Below are 17,112 nucleotides of genomic sequence, written 5' to 3' on the forward strand. Positions count from 1 at the left end.
TTGTGCGACTCAGTCTCAGGTGACCTACCTCCCTCCCCCCCCCCCCCCCACCCTGCCCCACACCCACCTCGGGGACCTCTGATAACAGACGAATGTAGCCCCAAATGTTTGCATGGTAGAGTATTGATGAATGGAGTAGGCATATGTGGAGACAGTGTTTGCGCAACAAAAGCCGACTTAGTGTATCTGAGGCGGAATAATGAGAACCAGCCCGCATTCGTCGAGGCAGATGGAAAACCGACTTCGGCACACTGGACCTGGACAGTAATCGACCCGGCGGATTCGTGCCGGCGACCTGAACGCCTTCCCACTCCGGAAGCAGCGCGTTAGACAGCGCGGCTAGCCAGGCCGGCCCGAAATGCCATCCTCTATGCAAAGCAAGACATCTGTTGACTGTTCGTATCATTACATGGTCAATTAGACACAGGACTGGGAAATAGCGGTTTGTTGCTTTAATTTTGGACACCAGTCTCCTTCAGTAAGAAACAAGAGTCCAGCTGCCAGTGTCACAAGGAAGAGACTCTCTGAACCAAGCACAAACAATGGTGTCGGAGCGGCTATTACTTTGCGTCTGCGGATCGTCACGTAGCGAAGAGACGTCCTATATCTCGGCGGTGGAGGGCGCTTGTAGTACAGAACCGATGGAAGCGAGGCCCAGGAGGTGTGCACTATTTTTTCTAACGGACCCCGCACGACCGCAGCTCCGTTTCCAACTTTTACGACTGTGGGATGCTATCGATACGTGGTACCGTATGATTTAGCTACCAACGTTTGGCTGTTTAATGCTCGTTTGTTGTGGAAAGTAGACTATTTCATTGTAAAAATACAGCAACCAGCCACTTTTTAATGCGTTTTATTTATGCCAATATGCATTTCGGGTTTGCACCCATCTTCAGCTGGCAAATTACATGGATCTTCAGTTACTACAGTAGTACAATCTCGACAGCAGTTTGGATGCTGCAGCAGACCTGTGCAAAAGCAACGATTCTAATCATTTTCTTCAATTTCGCGAGTTTAAAGTTACGCACTATCAGTTGTTCATTTTACTTACATTCTCCTCTCCTTGTTTTTTCTTAACTTTTCTTCTTTCTTGCAACAACACACACACTTTTTACCACGTATTTTACACAGGCGCACTGCGTTATCCGCCATGTTGTCGACTGACAGTTTTTGTTTACATACAAACGGTTTATCTATGGACAGAGTTATATTTTTCGAAAGTGTTGAGGTTATAAGATAAGCTACTGTTTTCCAAACATTGACTTGGGTGACAGAAGTATTCTAAGTACAATGTATACATTTTTTTTTTTTTTTTTTTTTTAGTATTGAAGATAATAAACTAACATAACACATTTATACAACGCAGTAATTCATACATTTACAATATAACAAAGATAGAATTAAGATTTTTATGTTTTATACTATTACATGCATTTGGTTAGGTTTATATTAGATTATGTTATTTCTTGATTGTGCTTAGTGAGTGGTTTGATAAGTAGAGTGTGGAAGTTTTTAAGAAATATTCGGTTTGGTAGCTCTGTTTGGTCGTTAAGTATGTCAGAAGGGGATGCATGTTTATGTGAATAAATTTCGATTTCTTCTAGGAGGTTCATTCTTTTTCCTTTGTTGGCTAGGTGGAGAACTTGTAGGTTATGGGATATGTCTGTTACTTGATGTTCTTCTTCTGCTACATGTTGGGCGAATGTGGATTTATTTAAGTTTTTTAAACGAAGAGCATCCATGTGTTCTCGAAACCGTATGCTGAAGTTTCTCCCTGTTTGGCCTATGTATGTTTTTGGACATGAGTTGCAGTTAAGTTTGTATATTCCTGATTGATTGTACAGTTTGGTATTATTTTTAATGTTATGGATAGCTTTGTCCTTTATTTTGTTATTTGTATAGTAGCTGATTTTGATATCTGTTCCTCGGAACAGCTTTGCTATTTTATATGACAGCTTTCCTACAAATGGCAAGCTTACATATTTTTCTTTTGGCTGTGTTGTGGCATTCTTTAATGTTGTTTTGTTATTGTATTTGTTTATGTGGGGATTTATCTTAGAGTTTAGTTCATCTATTAATTTTGGATTGTAACCATTATTGTAAGCAATTGCTTTGATGGTGTTTAGTTCTTCTATTTGATCAGCTGGTTCTAGTGGTATTTTGTGCATTCTGTTTAGCATTGCTCTGTATGAAGCCGTCTTATGTTTATCCGGGTGGCAGGATGATTTATTAATTGTGTTATCTGTGTATGTTGGTTTTCTGTATACTTGAAATTTGTGTTTGTTGTTGGAGTTACTTATGCAGAGATCCAGAAAATTTAAACCTGCTTCTGTCTGGTGTTCTACAGTGAAGATGATGTTCTGATGCATTTTATTCATTTCTTTTGCAAGGTTATCAATTTCTTCTGCTGTGCCATCAAATAGGATTATTATATCATCAACATACCTTTTGTAATAAATTATCTTGTTTACTATCTGGGGGTTTTCTTTAAAAAATTTACATTCTAAGTTATTGATGAAGATATCTGCAAGCAAACTGGCAAGGCAGCTACCCATAGCCAGGCCCTCTTTCTGCTGGTACATTTTGTTATTAAAAGAAAAATAGTTGTGTGATAGTACTAGTGTTAATAGATCAATGAATTCATATATTTCTGGTAATGCCAAATTTTTATGTTTAAGTAAATTGTTTTTAATTATTTCTATTGTTTCTTTGACCGGTATGTTTGTGTAGAGGTTTGTGATGTCAAGTGATGCAAACCTAGCAGTATCAGGAATCTGAATTTCCTTTAGACAATTAATAAGTTCATAACTGTTCTTTACTGAGTATGTCTCTTCAAATTTGAATGTGTTGCTAAGGATCTCATTCAGTTTCTTGCTGATTTTATAAGTTGGGCTACTCCGAGAATTAACAATTGGACGTATGGGACAGTTAACTTTATGGGTCTTGGGTTGTGCTCGTAGACGTGGTGCATAAGGGTTCATAACAGTGCATTCATGTATATCTTTTGCATTTAAGAGGAAATCACTTTTTTTCATCATATTTTTAAGTTTGTTCTGTAACTTAAGAGTGGGATCAGACTGAATTTCCACTATATTATTGTTACTGAAAAATTCAATGGTTTTTCTTACATATTCACTTTCATACATTACAACAACAGCATTGCTTTTATCTGCTTTTACTACTAAAGCTTTATTGTCTCTTAGTTTCTTATTAACATTTTTAAGTATTGTAGTGTCATGGTGCTTTATACTATTATTATTATTATTTGCTTTCTCTATTTGTTTGGTGATAAAATTGTTAACTTTGTGGCCTATGGCAATCTGATCATTCTGAGTTAGTTTTGCAGTATCACAGGCTATTTTGGTGCCTACTATTAATTCTTTAATATTATTTTCAGTCAGAGGTGGGGTGATATTATGTTGAAGCCCTTTATTCAGCAAACTTACTTCTTTATCACTGAAGATGATGTTTGTTGAATTTACTAAACGTTTGGAGAATTTATGCTTAGTGGAAGGTACATTGTCATTCACCTTTGGAATTTGTGACATAAGCTTTTTCAACTTATTGTTATGCCTACATCTGACTTTAGCAACACATTCAAATTTGAAGAGACATACTCAGTAAAGAACAGTTATGAACTTATTAATTGTCTAAAGGAAATTCAGATTCCTGATACTGCTAGGTTTGCATCACTTGACATCACAAACCTCTACACAAACATACCGGTCAAAGAAACAATAGAAATAATTAAAAACAATTTACTTAAACATAAAAATTTGGCATTACCAGAAATATATGAATTCATTGATCTATTAACACTAGTACTATCACACAACTATTTTTCTTTTAATAACAAAATGTACCAGCAGAAAGAGGGCCTGGCTATGGGTAGCTGCCTTGCCAGTTTGCTTGCAGATATTTTCATCAATAACTTAGAATGTAAATTTTTTAAAGAAAACCCCCAGATAGTAAACAAGATAATTTATTACAAAAGGTATGTTGATGATATAATAATCCTATTTGATGGCACAGCAGAAGAAATTGATAACCTTGCAAAAGAAATGAATAAAATGCATCAGAACATCATCTTCACTGTAGAACACCAGACAGAAGCAGGTTTAAATTTTCTGGATCTCTGCATAAGTAACTCCAACAACAAACACAAATTTCAAGTATACAGAAAACCAACATACACAGATAACACAATTAATAAATCATCCTGCCACCCGGATAAACATAAGACGGCTTCATACAGAGCAATGCTAAACAGAATGCACAAAATACCACTAGAACTAGCTGATCAAACAGAAGAACTAAACACCATCAAAGCAATTGCTTACAATAATGGTTACAATCCAAAATTAATAGATGAACTAAACTCTAAGATAAATCCCCACATAAACAAATACAATAACAAAACAACATTAAAGAATGCCACAACACAGCCAAAAGAAAAATATGTAAGCTTGCCATTTGTAGGAAAGCTGTCATATAAAATAGCAAAGCTGTTCCGAGGAACAGATATCAAAATCAGCTACTATACAAATAACAAAATAAAGGACAAAGCTATCCATAACATTAAAAATAATACCAAACTGTACAATCAATCAGGAATATACAAACTTAACTGCAACTCATGTCCAAAAACATACATAGGCCAAACAGGGAGAAACTTCAGCATACGGTTTCGAGAACACATGGATGCTCTTCGTTTAAAAAACTTAAATAAATCCACATTCGCCCAACATGTAGCAGAAGAAGAACATCAAGTAACAGACATATCCCATAACCTACAAGTTCTCCACCTAGCCAACAAAGGAAAAAGAATGAACCTCCTAGAAGAAATCGAAATTTATTCACATAAACATGCATCCCCTTCTGACATACTTAACGACCAAACAGAGCTACCAAACCGAATATTTCTTAAAAACTTCCACACTCTACTTATCAAACCACTCACTAAGCACAATCAAGAAATAACATAATCTAATATAAACCTAACCAAATGCATGTAATAGTATAAAACATAAAAATCTTAATTCTATCTTTGTTATATTGTAAATGTATGAATTACTGCGTTCTATAAATGTGTTATGTTAGTTTATTATCTTCAATACTAAAAAAAAAAAAAAAAAATGTATACATTGTACTTAGAATACTTCTGTCACCCAAGTCAATGTTTGGAAAACAGTAGCTTATCTTATAACCTCAACACTTTCGAAAAATATAACTCTGTCCATAGATAAACCGTTTGTATGTAAACAAAAACTGTCAGTCGACAACATGGCGGATAACGCAGTGCGCCTGTGTAAAATACGTGGTAAAAAGTGTGTGTGTTGTTGCAAGAAAGAAGAAAAGTTAAGAAAAAACAAGGAGAGGAGAATGTAAGTAAAATGAACAACTGATAGTGCGTAACTTTAAACTCGCGAAATTGAAGAAAATGATTAGAATCGTTGCTTTTGCACAGGTCTGCTGCAGCATCCAAACTGCTGTCGAGATTGTACTACTGTAGTAACTGAAGATCCATGTAATTTGCCAGCTGAAGATGGGTGCAAACCCGAAATGCATATTGGCATAAACAAAACGCATTAAAAAGTGGCTGGTTGCTGTATTTTTACAATGAAATATCATTATCCACGGCCACGGAGCTCAACAGTCCAAATATAATGGACAAATTGAAAGTAGACTACTTGCCAAGAGCATCGCAAAATGAATATTTCACTAGCGAAAGAACAAATGTGTGTGAAATCTCATGGGACTTCACTGCTAAGGTCATCAGTACCTAAGCTAACACACTTCTTAACCTAAATTACCCTAAGGACAGCCGGCCGGTGTGGCCGTGCGGTTAAAGGCGCTTCAGTCTGGAACCGCGTGACCGCTACGGTCGCAGGTTCGAATCCTGCCTCGGGCATGGATGTTTGTGATGTCCTTAGGTTAGTTAGGTTTAACTAGTTCTAAGTTCTAGGGGACTGATGACCTCAGCAGTTGAGTCCCATAGTGCTCAGAGCCATTTGAACCATTTGAACCTAAGGACAAAAACACACACACACATGCCCAAGGGAGGTTCAAATGGCTCTGAGCACTATGGGACTCAACTGCCGTGGTCATCAGTCCCCTAGAACTTAGAACTACATAAACCGAACTAACCTAAGGACATCACACACATCCATGCCCGAGGCAGGATTCGAACCTGCGACCGTAGCAGTCGCACGGTTCCGGACTGCGCGCCTAGAACCGCGAGACCACCGCGGCCGGCCCCAAGGGAGGACTCGAACCTCCGCCGGGACCAGCCGCACAGATTTCACTAGCACTTTTTGCTGCAAATCTCTGATGAACACTGAAAAAGAGGAGGTCGTCCGCTGAAACTGCATTACATCTGAAAAGATCGAGTAAAATTTTATTGATTGAATTTGTAATCTCACTTGAAAGTAGTACAGTTTTTGGAGTCCAGACCCTCGAGAGGTTCTTCTGCATAACGTAATTAACTTCCGACTGGGACCCATCAATCATGCAATGAGCAATTTGTTATTTTAAATATTTCACGGAACCTTTTCTCTCTCCGACAGTGGTTAAAAATTCAGGCCCTAAGTGTAGGCGAATGAATAGCAGACTCGAGGGCGAGTTTAATGCAATACAACATTAAGCGGGCGCGCGCGCATCTAGGCTCGGCTTTTTGGGACGGCGAGCGGCTGCGAGGGACTCGCGGGCGCTCTCGTTACTTATTCACGGACGTGACGCTAAGCGGCAGCAGCCGCGGCGTCTCGCCTGTTTGGAGGGACTCCGCGTGCTTTTTTATGCGCAAAGCGGCGGAGAGCGCCGGCACGGCACAGTGGCAGGCGGGCGCGCATGCGCAGCTCGCACGCCCGTTCCTCGGGTGCCGCGCGGCTGGCCGTAATTTGCGCTCCTGAGTGGAACAGCCAGTAAAGCGGCGAGGGGCGCGCCAGCCGGCGGGCAGGTCGTCACAGCGGCTGCGGGGAACGGCCGGCTGCCTCCCGGCACACAGCGACCACTCTGTTAGCTGCGCGGGAACGTCCACACGCGGCGTTGAAAGCAAATGCTACACGGAGTGCCGACAAAGTACAGTCTTAAATAATGAAAAGTGTGAAGTCATCGACATCCACTGAATTTCCATTACACGGCAAAGGTTAAGACAAGACTGCAACTTGTCTCCGCTGTTGTTCATATTATTTAGGGATCATATGTTGAAAACAATAGACTGGCTGGGTGAGATTAAGATATGTGAACGCAAAATAAGCAGTCTCGCTCATGCGGATGACTTAGTTGTGATGGCAGATTCGATTGAAAGTTTTCAAAGTAATATTTCAGAGCTAGATCAGAAATGTAAGGACTATGGTATGAAGATTAGCATCTCCAAAACGAAAGTAATGTCAATGGGAAAGAGATATAAACGGATTGAGTGCCAAATAGGAGGGACAAAGTTAGAACAGGTGGACGGTTTCAAGTACTTAGGATGCATATTCTCACAGGAGGGCAACATAGTGAAAGAACTGGAAGCGAGGTGTAGCAAAGCTAATGCACTGAGCGCTCAGCTACGATCTACTCTCTTCTACAAGAAGGAAGTCAGTACCAAGACTAAGTTATCTGTGCACCGTTCAATCTTTCGACCAACTTTGTTGTATGGGAGCGAGAGCTGGGTGGATTCAGGTTACCTTATCAACAAGGTTGATGTTACGGATATGAAAGTAGCTAGGATGATTGCAGGTACTAGTAGATGGAAACAATGGCAGAAGGGTGTCCACAATGAGGAAATCAAAGAAAAACTGGGAATGAACTCTATAGATGTAGCAGTCAGGGCGAACAGGCTTAGATGGTGGGGTCATGTTACACGCATGGGAGAAGCAAGGTTACCCAAGAGACTCATGGGTTCAGCAGTAGAGGGAAGGAGGAGTCGGGGCAGACCAAGGAGAAGGTACCTGGATTCGGTTAAGAATGATTTTGAAGTAATAGGCTTAACATCAGAAGAGGCACCAATGTTAGCATTGAATAGGGGATCATGGAGGAATTTTATAAGGGGGACTATGTTCCAGACTGAACGCTGAAAGGCATAATCAGTCTTAGATGATGATGATGACAAATCACACAAATCTGAAGACCGTCAATTACGCTATATACTTAAAAATTGCAATTAATAATAACTTAAATTGTAACAATCAGCCGACGGCTGTGGCCGAGCGGTTCGAGGCGCTGTAGTCTGAAACCGCGCGACCGCTACGGTCGCAGGTTCGAATCCTGCGTCGGGCATGGGTGTGTGTGATGTCCTTCTCAGCAGTTAAGTCCCACAGTGCTCAGAGCCATTTGAACCATTTTTTTGGAATTATCACATAGCTAATGTTGCGGGGAAAGCAAACCGAGACTGTGATTTACTGGCGGAACACTTAGTGCAATAGGTCTACTAAATAGCCTTCTTACACCAACTTGTCTGCCTTCTTCTGGAATACTGCTGTGTGGTTTGGTATCCATATCAGGTAGGTCTGACGGAGGATATCGAAAAAGTTCAAGGAAGTGCAGCTCGTTTTGTACTGTCGCGAAACAGGGGACAGAGTGCTATGGACATGAGACGTGAATTGGGATGGTAATCATTAAAATAAAGTCGTTTCCCGTTGAAACAGAATTTTCTCCTGAAATTTGAATCAACAACTTTCTCCTCTTATTCCGAAAATATTTTTTTGGTGCCTACCTACATAGGGAGAAATGATCATCGTAAGAAAAGAAGAGAAATCAGAGCTTGCACAGAAGGATTTAAGTTCTCGTTTTCCTCTCAAGCCGTACAATAGTGGAAGGTTAGAGAAACACCTTGAAGGTGGTTCAATGAACCCTCTGCCAGGCTAATTTGAAACGCAGAGTAATTATGTAGATATAGATTTATGTTCCACTTGTCAAATGGGTACACAATGTGTGTTTCACAGACGCTACACCTGTGTTAGCAAAAGCTTGAGGAGGGTCAACAACCAATAGGAATGAACGGAACTGTAATAGGAAATGAATTCCTGTCCACGAAATACTAGGTTACGGAACCCTATTAATCATTTGACACGTTTGGTACACACTGAAACAAGCTAAATATACTGTCTGCAAAGAAAGAAAAGAAGAAAACAAGAGGGATGTGAGGTACTGTGAAGAGATGATCGGACGTCAATGTAACTTCGTACACGGACACATAATGGGCGAGTATGTAGGAGTGAGTAAACATAATTAACATTCTACATCATTATTCTTGGTGCCCTCTGCCTCTAGAGGGCTCCGAATTGTTGCGTTTAATATGACGGTGTGTAACGTGACTATGTCTGTTCGTCAGAAATAGCACGCTGTAATCCAGTTTCGAACTGGAAGAGTTCGCCCACACACGGAGCAGCCTCTTCTTGAGCATGAGAATGTCAGACTACACACGAGTTCCGCGACATGTGAAACGATCAGACTGCTTGGATTCCCTGTCAGCAATCATTCTCCGTACAAGGCGGACTTGGGCCCATCCAATTTTCATCTGATTTTAACACTCCGAGGCCTTTACTTTGATAGCGATGAAGTGATACAAGTAGAGGTGAGATTGTGGTTCCGTCAACAAAGACAAAGATTCCTTGAAAATGATGGAGGAAAAAACTTATACTGTAACTAAAACGTTAAAACCGCTTTTCTAGGATTATTTGGTAAGTTCACACTATTCATCTTTTCTACTATTTCACACATATTTTCCGTGTCTGACTTACGAAGTTTGTAACTGTGGTGTCACCGCCAGACACCACACTTGCTAGGTGGTAGCCTTTAAATCGGCCGCGGTCCGCTAGTATACGTCGGACCCGCGTGTCGCCACTGTCAGTGATTGTAGACCGAGCGCCGCCACACGGCAGGTCTAGAGAGACTTCCTAGCACTCGCCCCAGTTGTACAGCCGACTTTGCTAGCGATGGTTCACTGAAAAATTACGCTCTCATTTGCCGAGACGATAGTTAGCATAGCCTTCAGCTACGTCATTAGCTACGACCTAGCAAGGCGCCATTATCATTTGCTATTTATCTTGTGATGCATGTACCGTCAAGAGCTATGTTCACCACTTATGGATTAAAGTTAAGTATTCCAGCAGCTTCGTACTTTATTTGCTAGTCTCAATTACTTTACCTGTTCCAGACCTCACGCCAGCCGGCGTGAGCTTAAACGCGTGCCTTTCGGCTTACCTCGTAGTGGCTTGGCTGTCTTGCCAAGTCATAACAGTAACCTAACATCAAACCTTTTCGTGACCGGAATATGCATTTCATCTCATTCAAAAGAACAAATAAATCATGTATCAAGACGAATTAAACTTGAAGATGGACCCACAAGTTCCGAGATGCATCGTCTACTAAATAAAACACGAAAATTGTGACTGAAAGCGTTTTTTAATTCATACCTCGAGTGTAATGAATACAGTCATGCTTGAAGCAGCAAAATATGGATAAAATTAAATCAAATTTACTTTACTTTAACATAGTTGATGTATCAAACTCGTGTAACGCGAGTGCTGGACTGCTGACATGATCACAGAATATATCGCACCTGTGAACGCATTATGGCTTCCGTGACGGAACGATGGCAATGGTAGCGTAGTGAAACCACTCAACAGTGCCGAGCACCTGTTATCTGTTACCAAAGGACGCGCGAGTAATATCCTTACTGGAGGGAGCTATGTGTGAGTTGCAGGTTCCGAGATGGAACTTCGAGGCTGCCAACTACAGTGACAAAGCACAACTGCTATTGTTTTGTTGCCGAAATTTTTACGACAAGAATTAAAAGACTGTAATGAAAACTGAAAAACTACATGACTGTGCTAAAACGAGGTAACTGTCGATAACTCGCTACTATCCTCTTGAAAATTTAATAATCGTAAGACCGAACGATGATCGTAGTGTTTGGTTATTAGGTACGACACAGTTGAAATGCTGCTCAAATTTCAAAGCACTACTTTCAACAATAAACAGAATATACTAGCTGCAAAACTTAAAAAGAATAAATATTAAATTTTGTATGGCGATGGTGATACTTTTACTGTTTGAGAGTTCGATGAATAAGGAAAAGAGATGGCAGCAAGTTAAAAACATCAGAGGTGTGAGGGCCTGCATATAAAAGCAGTTAATGAAGAAAGATTTTACTGTGCATTGTATTAAGGAGGATATCACTGAATACTGAGAGAGGTGGGAAATAGTGACAGACGATGGACTGTGTTAGGACATCCAGAAGTACAGCCCGAAGGGAAGGAGGGATATGTCGACCTAGTAAGCGATGGACATAAACTTTGGGAACATGGAACAAGCAGATGCCCAATCCCTACACAGTATGTGACCAAATGTACCGGGCACCTATTAGTGTAAATTAATAGAGTGCGTCAAGCCTTGGTCTTTCTGACAGTTTGAACTCAGCTGGGATTATTTTCTGTAGTGTTGGCAGAAGAGCCAACACTGTGTTTCTAGAGGAGGCCGAAATGCACGCGTTTAATTACACGCTGACTGGCGTGAGGTCTGGAACAGGACAATATCTTGAGAATTGTAAATAAAGTACGTAGATGAAGTAATACTTAACTTTAATCCACAATTGTAGACATCTCTCTTGATGATACAGGCTTCACATAATAAATATCAATTGAATACGGCGCCTTGCTAGGTCGTAGCAAATGTAGCGGAAGGCTATGCTAACTATCGTCTCGGCAAATGAGAGCGTATCGGTCAGTGTAGCTTCGCTAGCAAAGTCGGCTGTACAACTGGGGCGAGTGCTAGTACGTCTCTCTAGAGCTGCCGTGTGGTGGCGCTCGGTCTGCTATCACTGACAGTGGCGACACACGGGTCCGGCGTATACTAATGGACCGCGGCCGATTTAAAGACTACCACCTAGCAAGTGTGGTGTCTGGCGGTGACACCACGTTTTCAATGACGTGACTGTATGTTTGTGAAGGAATGACAGCCCTCTCTTTCTCAAGAGCCGAACCCAGAGAAGGTGGGTGATAGACTCTTAGGACTGGTACGAATTCGTCTTTTCAACTTATCCCGAAAGTGTTCAGTTGGATTCAGCTGGGGATTCTGGGTAGGGCACTCAGTAACGTTATTCCCCACAGACCACGACCACACAGATGCTGGCTGCTTTGTGACAACGTGCACTGCCATGCTGGTACAAGCAACAGTCGTATACGAACTGATCCCCTACTGTACGCAGCACTGTAAAATGTGATCGCATCCCTCCGAATTCAGCGTTTTGTTGAGTATAATAAAGAGGCCACTGTCTAACGAAAAAGCACCTCCATACCTTATCACCAACACGACTGCACTTCACTGTAGGCACCACACATGATACAAAGTAGTATTATCTAGGCAACCGAATCCTTCCACTGGATTTTCGCAGGGTACCATATGATCCATCACTCGAAATCTCCCTTTTCCAGTCATACACTGTCCAGTGGCGTCTCAATGCCACCCTAAGCATAACTTAGGACTGAAAAAGAAATGTGTGTCTTATGAGAAGCTGCTCAACTATGGTTGTCCAATATTTTTAACCCGCTATGCACAGTCACTGTGATAAATGGACTGCTGGTAGCACTATGGAACTCACGACTGGTCACTTTCGCCGATTTAATGCGATTTTTTACAACTACCCTCCGCAGTGCTCAGCAATACCAGTCTGTCAGCACGTGGTGTCTGTCTGAACTTGATTTGGCTGCATTTGTTCTTTCGGCTTTTAACTTCACAGGCATGTCACCAACAATTGCTTTGGAAATGTTCTGATGTAATGTTAGTGACGCGACATACAATGAGAAGCCCACTTTCGAAGGCACTCACCTCTCCTAACAGACCCTTTTGGTGTTACCCATTCGTACTGATAACATGACAAACACCGCTTCCTTTTATTCAGGTGGATCCGCTTTTCATGACATCTAGTGGTCAGTTCCACAATACACAGGAGTGTCTGGATACTGTTCTACATCTACATCTACATTTATACTCCGCAAGCCACCCAACGGTGTGTGGCGGAGGGCACTTTACGTGCCACTGTCATTACCTCCCTTTCCTGTTCCAGTCGCGTATGGTTCGCGGGAAGAACGACTGTCTGAAAGCCTCCGTGCGCGCTCTAATCTCTCTAATTTTACATTCGTGATCTCCTCGGGAAGTATAAGTAGGGGGAAGCAATATATTCGATACCTCATCCAGAAACGCACCCTCTCGAAACCTGGCGAGCAAGCTACACCGCGATGCAGAGCGCCTCTCTTGCAGAGTCTGCCACTTGAGTTTATTAAACATCTCCGTAACGCTATCACGGTTACCAAATAACCCTGTGACGAAACGCGCCGCTCTTCTTTGGATCTTCTCTATCTCCTCCATCAAACCTATCTGGTACGGATCCCACACTGATGAGCAATACTCAAGTATAGGTCGAACGAGTGTTTTGTAAGCCACCTCCTTTGTTGATGGACTACGTTTTCTAAGGACTCTCCCAATGAATCTCAACCTGGTACCCGCCTTACCAACAATTAATTTTATATGATCATTCCACTTCAAATCGTTCCGCACGCATACTCCCAGATATTTTACAGAAGTAACTGCTACCAGTGTTTGTTCCGCTATATATAATCATACAATAAAGGATCCTTCTTTCTATGTATTCGCAATACATTAAATTTGTCTATGTTAGGGGACAGTTGCCACTCCCTGCACCAAGTACCTATCCGCTGCAGATCTTCCTGCATTTCGCTACAATTTTCTAATGCTGCAACTTCTCTGTATACTACAGCATCATCCGCGAAAAGCCGCATGGAACTTCCGACACTATCTACTAGGTCATTTATATATATTTTATATTTATTATATTATATATACTGTTGACACAATGTATGTTGCTGTATGTCTATTCTTTCTAGAGATGATTTCGGGCCTCGGCTGTCACTAAAGGATGTCAAAACGAACACCTTTCAGCAGTCTAATTTCCATACTTATTTAGCTACCAGTTTCGGCGATTTACTACGCAATCTTCAAGCCCCTGACCGACGTGTTCATGATCGCTGCAGCTAGCAGATATCTGCATGATATCAGAATTTGAATGCTGGCCCCCATTTTGACCAGAACCGAGGTTCGAATCTTCCTACACGTCGGTCGCAAGCCTGACGATAGCATAGTAAATTGCCGAAACTGGTAGCCAAATAAAGTAAGTTTGGAAATTATGCCGCCTTCCAGCCGAAAGGTGTTTGTTTTGACATCCTGTAGTGTCTGTAAGACGACATCGATGACTATGACGACGAGGTACGTCTCGAGCATTGTGGACATCATCCCAGCGACAGACCAGATAGAAGATAGTTGAAGATACCCGTCTGGTAAAAGATCTTCTCCTGCTGCATGAACGTAATTGCCTGCTGCACATCCTCGTCCGACAGAAATCGTTGCCCGTTCAAGGCCTCCTTTAAGAGATCACAGACGTGATATTTGCATGGGGAGGGATCAGGAATTTAGGGCGGTCTTCGAGTGTCTCCCAGTGGAGTTGGCGTAACTTCTGCGTTACGACTTTTACGATATGTGGACGAGCGTTATTACGAAGCAGCAGCATCCTTTAACCCAGTTTTTTCTGGCGTTGCACCTTAACTGGACGCCGCCATTTCTCCAGCGTTCCGTACTAACGTTCGACAGTGATAGAGGCACCAGGATCCTTGATATCAATAAGTAGCTGGTCCCGGTAATCAAACTACAGGTTGAGCATCATATTTCCAGCTCCTGAACTTCTTGGGACGGGGGAATGACGGATGAAACCACTGCATCGTCGAAACTTTCTTCATCGGTTTCCAGCGGTGGTACAAGCTTTCATAGCCAGCAACAATGCGGTGAGGGTAGGTGTTGCCTTCAACACTGAAACGCTTAGCTGCTTCAGGCACGCAGCCATTCTGTTTCCTTTTCCGCCGTTCAACGTCTGGACTGTCAGCTTGCCTCAGATCTTATGGTGGCCAAACTCCTGTCGGAAATTCGTAGCACGTTACAGATGTTGATGTCGAGATCCTTTGCGTAAGTTGATCCCTGACAGTTGAAGTGAGCCAGGCACGACAGATCCGCGGGTCTACCTCAACCAGTGACGTAAGGCGATTTTGTAAACGGCTCAATGGTCACTTCTTAGTATTGGCACAGCTCTGCAGTAGAGTACCATTTCCGTCTGCAGTCGTTCGGAATTGAAATCTGGCAACAGCGTTGAGAGCTGTCAGGTATCTCCTTGCGGCGTCGCAACTACAGGGCACGAATGGTTATGAACCGGTCCGCCCAAATCGCATCGTCTTCCCCCCACTTATTGATGTCCATAATGGATGAGGTTGGCCTCCCAGATTGACAGGTGTATTAACTTGAATCGCGACCAACACAGAACTTTTCGCACCATTCCACAGCGGTGGTTTACGCTAGACACGCTGCCCCATACGTATTCATTTTGCGCTGGATGCGTACCTGTGTTTGCCGTTCGGCAGCCAAGGAAAGGGTTTTGGAATGCCGCCATAGTTCACGTTATCTAGAAGAACGTGGAGGATGGAGAAAGGAAAGGAACAGGAAAAGGAAAAGGAAAAAAGGAAAAGGAAAAATGGAAAAGGAAAAAAGGAAAAGGAAAAATGGAAAAGGAAAAAAGGAAAAGGAAAAGGAAAGGAAAAGAAAAGAAACCGATGGTATCAGCTGCATCAGGCATTTATCCAGAATCAGCAGTGACAAGTGAAAATGTGTGCTGTTCCTAAACTCAAACTCGGGATCTCCTGCTTATCAGGCCGTTGTGTTAGCCGCTACGCTACCTGGACAGAATGTTAACTGCATACGTGCAGACTACCTTGGAAGGCTCCTAAGCCGACTTTCACACTTACCTGGCGCCACCACTTATCTGAAGTCCCTACCCACGTCCTCTATGCTCGCTAATTGTAGATTCCCACTGGAAGTCGAACATAAATGTACATCTGCACTGATTTTGTTGTTTCATAGCCCATCGAGGCATATCAGTTATATGAATGCGTGGTGTCTGTTATTCCATACATATAGCTCACAGACTCACATCGAAAGACACACTAATCGCAGACCGCTGTGGCCGAGTGGTTCTAGGCACTACAGTCTTGAACCGCGCGACCAATCCGGTCGCAGGTTCGAATCTTGCCTCGGGCATGGATGTGTGTGATGTCCTTACGTTAGTTAGGTTCAAGTAGTTCTACTTTATAGGGGACTGATGACCTCAGCATTTAAGTCCCATAGTGCTCAGAGCCGTTTGAACCATTTTTGAACACACTAATCCTTGGTCTATTGGTCGCTGCTTATGTACACTCAGAGGAGTCGCGATGGGTTTCACATACGCTGAAGCAACGACCACGAACCGAAACATTTTACTCGCATCTTACAGTTAAATATCGCCTGTCCCTCACAACAACACTGAATGAGTGTAGCCCGGTAAATCGACAGAGCAGGCGAGGTACTGGGTTGCTGTTTTGTGGCTGCGGCCCATCCTGCCACACAGGCTGGTCGACGCCTCCCGTCGTTGGCGGCAAAGCGTCCCTCACAATGGCGGCGCGTGGCGCTCACAAAGAGAAGACGCGAGGTGGGCAGAGGTGCCATCGCCAGAGGCGGCGGCGGAGGCGGCTGATTGATCGCGCGGGGGCCGCCTCATTTGTCAACACGCCACCTCCGCCGCCCTCGCCGCCCCCGCCGCCTCCCGCCGCTCGTAACTCGGGCCCGTAGGGGCGCGCCTTTCCATCTTCCTCACGCCTGTCTGACAATATCAATTAAGCGGACCCTCATTTGCTTCCGCCGGCGCCCACCGGGAAATCTCGCGCAAAAAGGGCCGCGGCCTGAAAACTTCGTCGGCGGCTATTGTGGCCAGGAGCTGACAATGAAAACAAGGGGACGGCGGGCGGCCTTCTACGTGAACGAGCTTTCGGCGAGCCCATTGATCGGACCGTGCCACAGACATCGCTGACAAAGAAACTTAGTACGAGGCAAGTGAACGTAGTTTTGTGACTATGCGACGGCCACTCCAAAAGAAATGCACACTATTTTTGTAAAAATACAGTTTTCATTCTGCGTGTGTGAAAGTTTTACTGTGTGTAGATACATCCTGCCCGCTTGTTTTCAAACTTTGTTCAA

Source organism: Schistocerca americana, chromosome 5 (genome assembly GCF_021461395.2).
Source record: "Schistocerca americana isolate TAMUIC-IGC-003095 chromosome 5, iqSchAmer2.1, whole genome shotgun sequence".
Taxonomy (NCBI): Eukaryota; Metazoa; Arthropoda; class Insecta; order Orthoptera; family Acrididae; genus Schistocerca; species Schistocerca americana.